Source organism: Cynocephalus volans, chromosome 11 (genome assembly GCF_027409185.1).
Source record: "Cynocephalus volans isolate mCynVol1 chromosome 11, mCynVol1.pri, whole genome shotgun sequence".
In the NCBI taxonomy this organism is placed as follows: Eukaryota; Metazoa; Chordata; class Mammalia; order Dermoptera; family Cynocephalidae; genus Cynocephalus; species Cynocephalus volans.
Genome location: NC_084470.1, coordinates 67762099 through 67772937, shown reverse-complemented (window position 1 = coordinate 67772937; position 10839 = coordinate 67762099).

Here is a 10839-nt window from a genome sequence, read left to right as displayed (position 1 = left end):
CCCAGGGGAAGGAATGCTCCTGTGTAACTCCACAGTGTCGTCACTTTCAGCCCTGCAATCCGCTCTTCCGAGACTAAAACTTTTCTTCCCCATCCTCATGGCTGAAAGGCCAGCTTGGGAGGGAGGAGAAATCGAAAGAAAAAGGAAGAGGAACAGATGCCAGCTCAGCTGACACTTCTTCCAGGAAGCCTTCCCTGAGTGGATCCCAAATGTCTATACAGGATGAGCAGCTTAGATAAGGGGGATGGGGGGCCGAGCTTGTCTCAAAGCTGCATTTGCATAACTAGGCCCACAGATTCTGCTAAGCCTATAGGGTTATCAGGGACAGCTGGCAAGGGGCCAGAGAGATTAGACAGGAGTGAAGCTCCTCAGGGACCCCATGGTACTGCCACTCTCTGTGACTCCCCCAGACTAGGGCAGATCCCATCATACTCTCAAAGCTCTCTTGTCTCTTCACTGTGCTCACTATGGTTGTATTTCATATTTATTTCTGTGATTTATCCATGAGGGAAGGGACACTGTGTTTGATGTTTGGCTCAAGGGTGGGGTTGAAGGTCAACTCATGGAGGGATCCACGCAGAACCTCAGGCTGGGAGAGGGACATAGACTGGGTCACACACACACACACACACACACACACACACACACACACACACACACACATACACACTTTGCCACTGCACAACTTCCTCACCAAATGCAAAATCCCTCACTGGTTGTCATCATTCACTCAACATTTGTTGACTGGGCACCTACTGAGTCCGGGGGTCCCAGGCACTGGAGACAGACCAGTGAATGGGAATGAGGCCCCACCTTCAGGTGTGCAGCCCAGCAGAGAGAAATCAGTCACCAGTGATGACAAGACAGGTGCTGGGTGCTCCGATGAGAGAGGCACATGGAGCAAGGCACTTGTCCACAGGGCAAGAGGAGCGTCAGGGAAGAGTCCCTGGATGCCAAGCTGAGATCCCAGGCCAGGATGCAGGGAGAGGCTTCCAGGCAGGGGGACAGCATCTGCCAAGGCTTGGAGGATGAGAGGCTATGGCATGTCCCAGAACCTGGAAGAACTTCAAGAGCCTCGTGGCGCCTCCTAGCTCCTGGTTCTGGGGTTGGGTGTGGCCATAGGGCTGGCTCGGTGGCACCTCAACTCCCCCCACCACCCCGCCACTAACATATCCCTGCACTCACCCTGCCACAGCACTCCTACCCCCAAAACACAGCTATGCGTCTGCCTCAGGCTCTTGATCAAGGAGAACATTCTCTTTGTTTCTTCTTTCTTTTGCTCGATTATTCAAATTAGAGCTGACAGAGAAAGACTGAGCCGGAGAAAGAGACACAGAGACAAAGACACAAGAGACAGGCACAAAGAGAAGGTGCCCGGGTACAGGATGAGGAAACCCCAAGCCTGTCCTTCCAACCTCAGCTCCCCACCTGCTCCCCACACCCCCCAGGACCCACCTCCCAGATGGTGTTTTCACTCCCAGAAGTTTTAATGCCTTGAAAGAGAAAAGGGGCAGAAGGAGCCCAGACAGCCACCTTTACCCCCTCCTCAGGCCATGGGGGCAAATCCCATTTCCCAGACGGTGGAGAGAAGGAAATGATTTTAATTCTTTTTTCTTACTTCATCCACCTCTTCTTAGTTTAATCTTCCCCATCCACCAACAAGAAAGAAAAGCTTTGCCTCAGAAGCTTTGAGTGATTCTGGTCAATTTGATCTCCCTCTCTGGGCTCCAAGTTTCCTCCCAAGTAACACAGGGATGGTAGGTAGCTGTGCTGCCCACTGGTCTAGGAGTAAAACAGGGCAGGGAGAGGAAGGGGGTTGGGAACAATCATCCCCCCGAGGGCTAACCCTGTCCCAGATGCAGGGCCAGGGCTTCATGCTAGCAATGTCATTAGCACCTCTCAACAGCCTGGTGTGGGTTGTTTTCCCCATTTCACAGCTGCCAAGGGGTCGGACGAGATCACAAGATCACACTGTGCAAAAGCCAGCTGGTGTTCAGATTCCTCCCCCATGCCCAGAAAGCCAAGGTCTTGCAGAGACCTTGCACAGCACAGCTCAACTGAGCCTATGCCTCCATCTTTCTCATCTGTAAGATGGGGACTTCCTGAAGATAAAAATAAGAATACCTTCCAATAATTGGCTTCCCACAGAGCCCTCACCATCAACCCAGCCACAAAGGTATACATGTCCCCATTTCATCAAGACAAAAACCTACACTCAAAGGGATTGAGTTTGCTGCTCAGAATCACACAGCCAGTAAGTGCCAGAGCCAGGATGTGAACCTGGATACATCTGACTCCATAGCCCACATTCTCGTGGACTTATTTTTCAAGCATCAGGACAGAAGCTGTTCATCTCAAGCCAGAATAAATCTTCACCTCGCCTGGTAGTTAATATGTTGGTGGTGGTGGCTCCCATCCCCCTGGGAGCAGCACAGAAGAGAGGCCTTAAAGTTCAGAAGAATTTAATTTCTCTCTTGAAAGGGCTTGGGGGTAGGGCAGGAGGGACCAAATCATAAGCCTGCTTTGAGCAGGCAGAAGCCCAAAAACACATTAGGCCCCAGGGATCAGCTTTCAGAACATTGTGTCTCCTAAACCCACATGAAGAGGGGCTTTGTTTAAGTGAGAGATCAGATCTCAGGGCCTGGGGCAGAGGGAAAGGCGAGGAGCTGGAACTTTCTTCTGTCATCTAAAATCTAAGGTGCTGAGGCTGCCCAGGGAAGCTGGAGGAGGCTGGCTTGGTCTTGGTGACATCTTGCTCCTAAGGAAACTCAGGATAGGGCCTGAGGTGTTCCACAGGGGATGTTACACCCAGAACCTGCAGCAACTCAGCCAGCAACGGGCGGTATCTGCTGTTTGAGGGACTGCTCAGGGGATTTTCTCTACCCACCTGAATTCTTGGGAATACTTTGGGGTCATTTTGGGGTGTGCAATGTGGCAAATGTTCGTGGAGAGTCCTTGCCACTGAGACCTGCAGGCCCCCGAGAGGCCAGTGCTTGTGAAGGCACTGTCATGACTCTGTGATCACAACCAGGCCCTGTGAAGTCACACATTTGTTTCCTGGGGCTGCCATCACAAATTCCCAGAAATCGGATGACTGAAAACAACAGATATTTGTTCTCTCGTAGTTCTGGGGGCCAGAAGCTGAAATCAAGGTGTTGGCAGGGCCGTGCTCCCTCTGAAGGCTCTAGGGGGATCTGTTCCATGTCTCTCTCTTAGCTCTGGTATTGCTGGCAATCCACGGTGTTCCTTGGCTCATAGACACATCCCTCGCTCCAGTCTCTGCCCTCACGGTCACATGGCATTCTCCCTGTGTGGCTGTGCCTTTTCTCTCCTTATAAGGACACCAGTCAGATTAGATTAGGGCCTACCCTAAAAACCCCATCTTAATTTGACTATATCTGCAAAGACGCTATCTCCAAATAAGGTCTTTCAAGTACATTTTTAATTACATTCACAAGTACTAGGGGCTAAGACTTCAACATATCTTTTTGGAGGACACAATTTCAACCTATAACAGTGACCACTGGACCTCGGGATTTGTGGACACTCTTCTAAGGCACCTGAAGTCTCACGTTATTCTGGCCGAGACCCGTCCATCCTCTGCCGCTACTCTCCATGGACCTCCAGTTCATTTTAGCTTCTACCCAGCTGCAGGGGGTTCCCACACAGGGGAGCCAGAGCCAGATCTTTTGATTCAGAATCTGATCCTCTGTTCTCCTGGATAACACCGTTCAAAGGCAGTAACGAGGAAATCCACAACCACAAACCCTCAGCGACCTCACCCCAGCCCCCCTCTCGCTAACCTGATGCAGCCACTACAACTCCACGGCTTTCCACGGCTTCCCCCGACAGGCCAAGCTCTTCCCACCTCAGAGCCTTTGCCCCTGCTGAGCCCCCGCCGGCTGCACAGTTCCCTGGCCTTCCCTGACGGACTCCTCCAGGTCCCAGCTCAGAGAGAGGCCCTCCCGGACTCCTCCAGCTAAAGTACCCCCATCCTGGTCCCCGGTCCTGCAGCTGCTTCACAGAATTCACCCCCCCATCTGCAATCACCTTCTTTGGTTATGTCTTTAGCTGTTTCATATCAGGCTTTCCCAACCTGCATGACTGTGAGGGCAACTAGAAAATCTGTAAGCCCAATTGATAATGAAAATAGTATATATGAAACTTGTGGGATGCAGCTAAAACAGTGCTGAAGGAGGAGTTTATAGCTTTAGATGCACATAGAAAAGAAGATGAGATTGAAAGAGATAAACATCAAAGTTAAGGAGTTGGTAGACCCATGAATATTCATAACCAATAAAAAATAAAATAAGAAGTTGGTAGAATAATAACAGAACCAATCCAAAGAATGTGAAAGTAATAAGAAAATAAAAATAAGAGCAAAAAAGAAGTGGGAAACAAATATATGATAATAAAGATCAATATGGCCAAGAGCTGGCTCCTTTAAAAAGTTAGTAGAGAATGATAGGGCTGAATTTATACCTACAAAATATTAAACTTTCTAAAAACATCTAGAATATATTGTTGAACAAAATCAGCTTAAGGAGAAATAGAAAGCCCAAATAGTTAACAACAGTTAAAGAAATTGAATCATGAGTTAATCTTACCACAAAGAAACTCTCAGACCATCAGTTTTAAAGGCGAGTTCTATTAAACTTTAAATAAATTCATCAATTTGGTTTTATACAAAGTCTTCTGGACAAAAGAAAATGAGGGAACCCTTCCCATCTCATTTTATGGTAATAAGATAACTTTGATATCAAAATTAAATAAGGACAATGAAAGAGAAGTAAATTACAGGCCAATCCACGCATGAACGTAAATGCAAAAAAAAAACCCTAAGCAGGACTCTGAAATCCCACAGCCGGGACTTGGTGGCACTGAAATTATTTTTAGCCCATGTGCTATAGACACCTGCTCTCTGAGTCTACCCTGGGACAGCACAGCTAACGCGCTCAGCCCTGAAATGGCCTGGCTCTCTTTCCTTTGGATCCAGAGTCAGTGGAAAGTTCCAGTGGCAATTTTTCCAGGGATGTCCTGTCCAGGCTCAGCCAGGTGAACAACAGAGAGAGAGAGAGAGAGAGAGAGAGAGAGAGAGAGAGAGATGCTTCTCAGGGTGATTTATGCTAGTCCAGCCCAGCCCACTGGCACTGCAGCCTACGGGCACTTCTCTGTCCGTGGCCTGCTTCCCCATAGCACCTGCAGGAGCCAGAGCCAGAAGGCTGAGGCGGAAATGACATCTTGGACAGGGCAAAAGGGCTGAAGCTTCCTGCCTTCTGCCTCCCGCTCAGCAAAGCTTCCACCTTCCTAGGGCCAGGACTTGGCAGCCATAGGAAGCTGAGTTCCTTGGGAGGGCAGGGCCTTCCCCAAGCTCCTGCCTCCAAGGGAAGTATGGCACTAGGGTACCCAACCCCAGGGAGAAAGGCATCAAGGAAGCCTTCCCAGGGGAGCTGCCATTTAAGCAGGACTGAGCCAAACAAAGAGGAGGACTGAGCCACACAAAGAGGAGGGTGACAGCATTCTAGGTAGAGGGACCTGCTTGCACAAAGGCCAGAGGAGAGAGGCCTTGATGCCCTTCCCAGCACTGAGCAATTCAGCCAGGCTGGAGCAGGAGGCAGAAGCTGGGCAGGGCAGGGCAGTGGGAAGGCAGGGAGAGGGGTAAGTGCTGTGGGAGAGAGGGCACAGGGGCCACAGGCTGGTGGAGGCTGGGGAACCAAGCCCAGGAGCTTGCCCTGGGAGATCTGAGGTCAACTGGGTGGGGTCAGTTCTGGCGGAGCATCAGGAGCCTGGACCGTGATGTCAGGCAAGCTGGGTTTGCCTCCTTCTCCCTGTCTCATTAGCTTTGTGACATTGGCCACCTCTTTGACCTCTCTTAGTCTCAGCTTCCTCATCTGTAAAATGGGTTAATAACAAAACCTACTGAGCTCAGTGCTTGGCACATAGTATGAGCTCAACAAATGGTTACTCTTTTTGTTGTTGTTTCTGTCTGGCCAGACTCCCTCAGGCTGGAGTTCAGGGGAGAGGCATGGCTGGTGACAGAGGGCTGCCAACCATGAGCAGAATGTATCCTTCCAGAGAGATGATAACTGAGCCCCAGGTGGACGAGGCGATGGAGGAATGGAGGACAGTTTAGAAACAGTCCCTGTGCTCCACCAGTTGCCTGAGGGCGAGAATGGGGGACAAGAAGATTTGTTTCCTAGGAGGGAAGCGAGTTCACACGGTTGCTAGTACAGCCAAAATAAACCTGACTCCAAACAATGCATAAAGATGAATGACAGTGGGCATGAGGACGGGGAGATTACAGGTGATTTTTGTTATTTTCCTCTTTATTTTCCAAAGTTTCCACAATCCTCTATTTTTATTATTTTAAGAAGTGAATATTGCTCCTGTCATTTTTTAAACTTATCCCTTATTACTCAAATAATACATTTTGATTGTAGAAAAATCAGAAAGTACAACCACTGTAATACTGTGGTGCGAATCCTTTCAGACTTTCTACCATCCACATGGTCACCTGTCTCGCAAGTGAGACCTTATTAAGGCTGCCTTTCTGCACTCCACAAAACGTCACAGTCATCCTCTCATGTCGAAATGTTTTTCATGGGTACATAGTATTCCACTAATATGGACCTGCCACAATTTGGCCAATCCTTGACTTTTGGATATTTATGTTGTTTTTATTCCTTCACATCCTAGTCGATATATTCTGGCACACATCCTTCATTCTTTCCTTGAGATAAATTCCACTTTTAGGCTCATGGGTGGGTTTCTGTGAAGTCAGGTGCATGTGAGGATGCACAGACCATCCAGGGAGAGAGAAGGTGGTCTTGCCAGATCCTTAGGGAGCTCGTTTCCCAGCACCGAGAACCTCTGCTACAGAAAACACAACCTGCAGAATGTGACTCATCGGCTCCTTTCTTCGTTCTCATACAGAGCAGTTTGGCAACAAACAACTTCATTTCGAGGAAATAATGATTGCCCATTTAATTAATAATTATGATAGGCAGGGGTCCATCCAAGTACTTTACATGCACCATCTCGCAACAACCCCATGAAGTTGGTACTACTGTTATCCCCATTTGACAGTGCTGGGAAATGGGCTCAGAGATGTTAGGGGCCTTATGAAAGTCACACAGCAGGTCAGAGGTGAACCCACCAATCACACCCAGGTGGGCTTCTCAGAGGCACTCTCTGAGCCCCCCACTCACCCAGGCATCACTGCCCAGTGCCGTGGGTGGGGCTCCCAGAACCTAGGAAGCGAGCCCTGAAGCCACATTCCTCAACTGCTCTCTGTCAAGTTGGTAAGGCTGTCCTGCGTTTCCACCAGAGACCTGCCTATAAACAGACATTGCAGAAAACCAAGAGGATCTTTCTGACCAAAGGAGCTGTCTAGGGTGAGCAAACATCACATTGGCTGGGCAGGTCCTGCTGAAGCTACCCTAACTACCCCCCACCTGCTCAGGACAGTACCCTCTCTGGCAGCACAAGGTCAGCTGTCAAAATTCTGCAGATCCCAGACTGGGAGGTGGGAGTGGAGGGGGTGAAGCTAATATTGGAGGCTTCTGCACAGGGCCCTCTCCGCCCCACCACTTCCTGGCACATTGGGGCTTATATCTGCAGCAGCCCAGACCAAGGGCAGCATTATCTGGCATGAAGCAGCCAGTTCCAAATGCCAGAGGAAAGGCCAGAGTTTCCTTGAGGTTAAGCAGCCACTGCTCTGCCCACCCATTCAGGTGGAAAAGAGGGTGGCTCTTGGGGATTTGATAAGTCCTCTGGGAATACTAGTGGTGAGAGAGTGAATGACAGCTAGATTTATTGAGCACTTACTATGCTCCACACCTATGCTAGGAGATTTAGGTTATCTAATTTTATCCTCCCAGCAGCACTTTTATTATCCCCATTTTGCTGATGGGAAACCGAGGATTGGAGAAGTTGGGGGGGTAATAAAGCTAGGAAGTGTCAAAGTGGAGATCTACACCAAGGCAGTCTGACCCCAGAGTCCACAGCCTTCTCCTTCTACCCCTCATCAACCCAGGGAACTTGGGAAAGCTGCAAATATGGGCTCTACCACCAGACAGTGAGCACCCCGCAGGCAGGGACCAGGCCTTCCTCATCCTGACGGGCTGAGCCTCCTGCATGGGCATAAGGACTCCTACAATAGACAAATCTGGGATGAAGTCCTTGTTTGCAACTTGCCAGCTGTGTGGGCTTGGGAGAGTTACTAAACATCTCTGAGCCTCAGTTTCCTCATCTATGAAAAGGGACTAATGATACCTATGTAGTGGTTTGGTGGCTGCAAGCAGCAAATGAGACAGTTCAGCACAGTGCCTGGCCCACTGTGCTGTACCTCCAGATGAAAGTAGTTGCCATTAGGGCTATTGGTATTTCTATCCTGCAAGTAATTTAGCTGCTGTCTCCTCAGGTTCATTACAAGTCAGAGTCTCCAAAGGAATGGCCTTAGGCTGTTTCCCACAACTAGAAATAACAATGCTGTTAATAGTCATAGAGGCAGCTAATATGTATTGCCTGCACACTGTGTGTAGCCCTGGGAGAGGGCAGCCGCTTCCTGCCCTGACCCTTCAGGGAGGAGACAGGGGTCAACACACCATGCCCAGGCAGTCCATGTTTACCAGGGCCTGCTGGAGGGAAAGGTCACAGATGGCCCCATTGGGAGACCCCAAGCCCCAACTTTGGCCCCACATCCATATCTGGGACCCCCAAAATGGATTTTTCTCCTCCCCAAACCCCTAAGTAGCTCTGAGTGAGGACTCGGGGTTGGGGGTTGTTGCCAAAGGGCTCTAGAAACAGAAAGAGGATGTGGGGATGTTGGGGAAAACCTGCCTCCATGCCACCCCAGGGCCTAGGGCAGTGCACAATAAGTGTTTGTCGACTGACTACTGTTTGTCGACTGTAAGGGACAGGTCCACTTTTACAGCACAGTGGCTCAGGTATGGGGCTGTGTCAGACATTTCTTCCTACATGCAGAGGAAAAAAGGCAGAAAGACACATACCAGACATTAATCTTGATGATCTTAATTGGGGAAGAGACAATATGGGGGGGATGTGGAGAGAAATAATGGTCATTTTCATGGGTTTTTGCTTCACTTTCTACATTGTCTGCAATGAGCAAGTCTTAATTTTATGGTTAGGAGAAAACAAATCTTTCTGTGAGTTTAGACTCATCCATCACAGAAGAAGAAAGGAAGTCTCAGGGAGGTTATGCCATGTGCCCAAGGTCACTCAACTAGAAGGGGTAGCTTGGATGGACCTGTGTCTGCTGTCCCATCTTCTGCACCAGCTGGGAACTCAGGCCTTTTCCCATGACGAGGCCCTAAAAATGCCCCTACCCCATCCTGCCGGCTCCCCCAGCCCCTGAGAGACTCCCATCTGACAGCCACAGAACCCTGCAGATCGCGGGAAAGCAGCCAGTGGAAAGAGGTGCATGTAACCCCCCCACCCCATGCCAGCTCCACCGACTCACTGCTTATTCATTAATAAAAGAATGCCCAGGCTATTTTGGGCACCTGTAATTTTCTACTTGAATAACCAGGTAAGTGGCTGCCTGCCTGCTCCTCTGCCCTGCTCACGGCGCCACAATGGGGGAAACGTGATCTCACCTAGTAATGGGATCTGGGCCAGTCCTCACTGCTGATTTCCTTGTCTTTGCCCCGTTCCAGAAAGCTGGGGTGTCCCCCAGGCCACCTCCAAGGGGGTCTGGGGAGGGAGAATCCAGGCCAGGTTTGGATGCTGTGGACTCTGTGGTTCCTTTTAGGTATGGGAGGAAAATCCCAGCCCTGCCACTTGCCAGCTGAGGAACTTTGGGCAAGTGACTCGAGCTCTCTGAGCCCCAGTTTCTTCACCTGTAAAATGGGGATAATTAGATCACTTTGCAGGCTTGGTACAGAGGAGGTGCCTGGTTCTTCAGGTAACTGTTGCTGTTGCTGCGGTTGTTATTCCAAGTGTGAAGAGACAGCTGTTCTGGAAAGAGCCCCGGCCAGGAAGCTCTGGCTCTCATCTAGCTGTGTGACCTTAGAAAAGTCAATTCCCCCCTTAACTATTTTATGAAGAATTTTTTCTGTTTACCAAACTAAGTCATGAGCATTATTGAAAGTTTAGAAAAAAGAATGAGGGAAATTAAAAATCATGATAACTCTGAACTGTACTATTTATTGAGTACCTACTATGTGTCAGGCCCCATGATAGGTGCTTTACGTTCATTATCTCTAATTCTTCCAACTCTGCACCCATCTACAGATGAGAAGCCTAGGGTTTGGAGACGTGATATGACCTACATAGGGTCACATGGCTGGTAAGTAGGGCTGAAATCAAAACCAAGTCTCTCAGCCTCCAAAGCCTATTGTTTTGTTTTTCTATTGATGCACAACAAACTTCCACAAAATCAGTGGCTTAAAACAACACACACTTGTCACAGTTTCTGTGGCAGGAGTTGGGCACGGCTTAGCTGGGTCCTCAGCTCAGAGGCTCAAAGGCTGCAGTCAAGCCATTGGTCAGACTGCATTCTCATTTGGAGCCCTGACTGAGGGAGAATCCACTCGCAAGATCAGTCAGCTTGTTGGCAGAACTTATTTCTTTGCAGTTGTAGGACACCAGGCCCCAGATGTTTGCTGGTTGTTCACTGGAGGCTGCCTCAGCTCCTAGAGATCGCCTCAGCTCCTAGAGGCCACTCATAGTTTCATGAGGCTTCCCATTGTCCCTTGCCATGTGGGCTTTCTTAAGTAGCTGCTACTTCATTGAGCCAGCAGAAAGAATTTCATGTTAGCAACACAGAGTCAGGCATGCGCGCACACACATAAATATATACACATAAAAAAATTCATG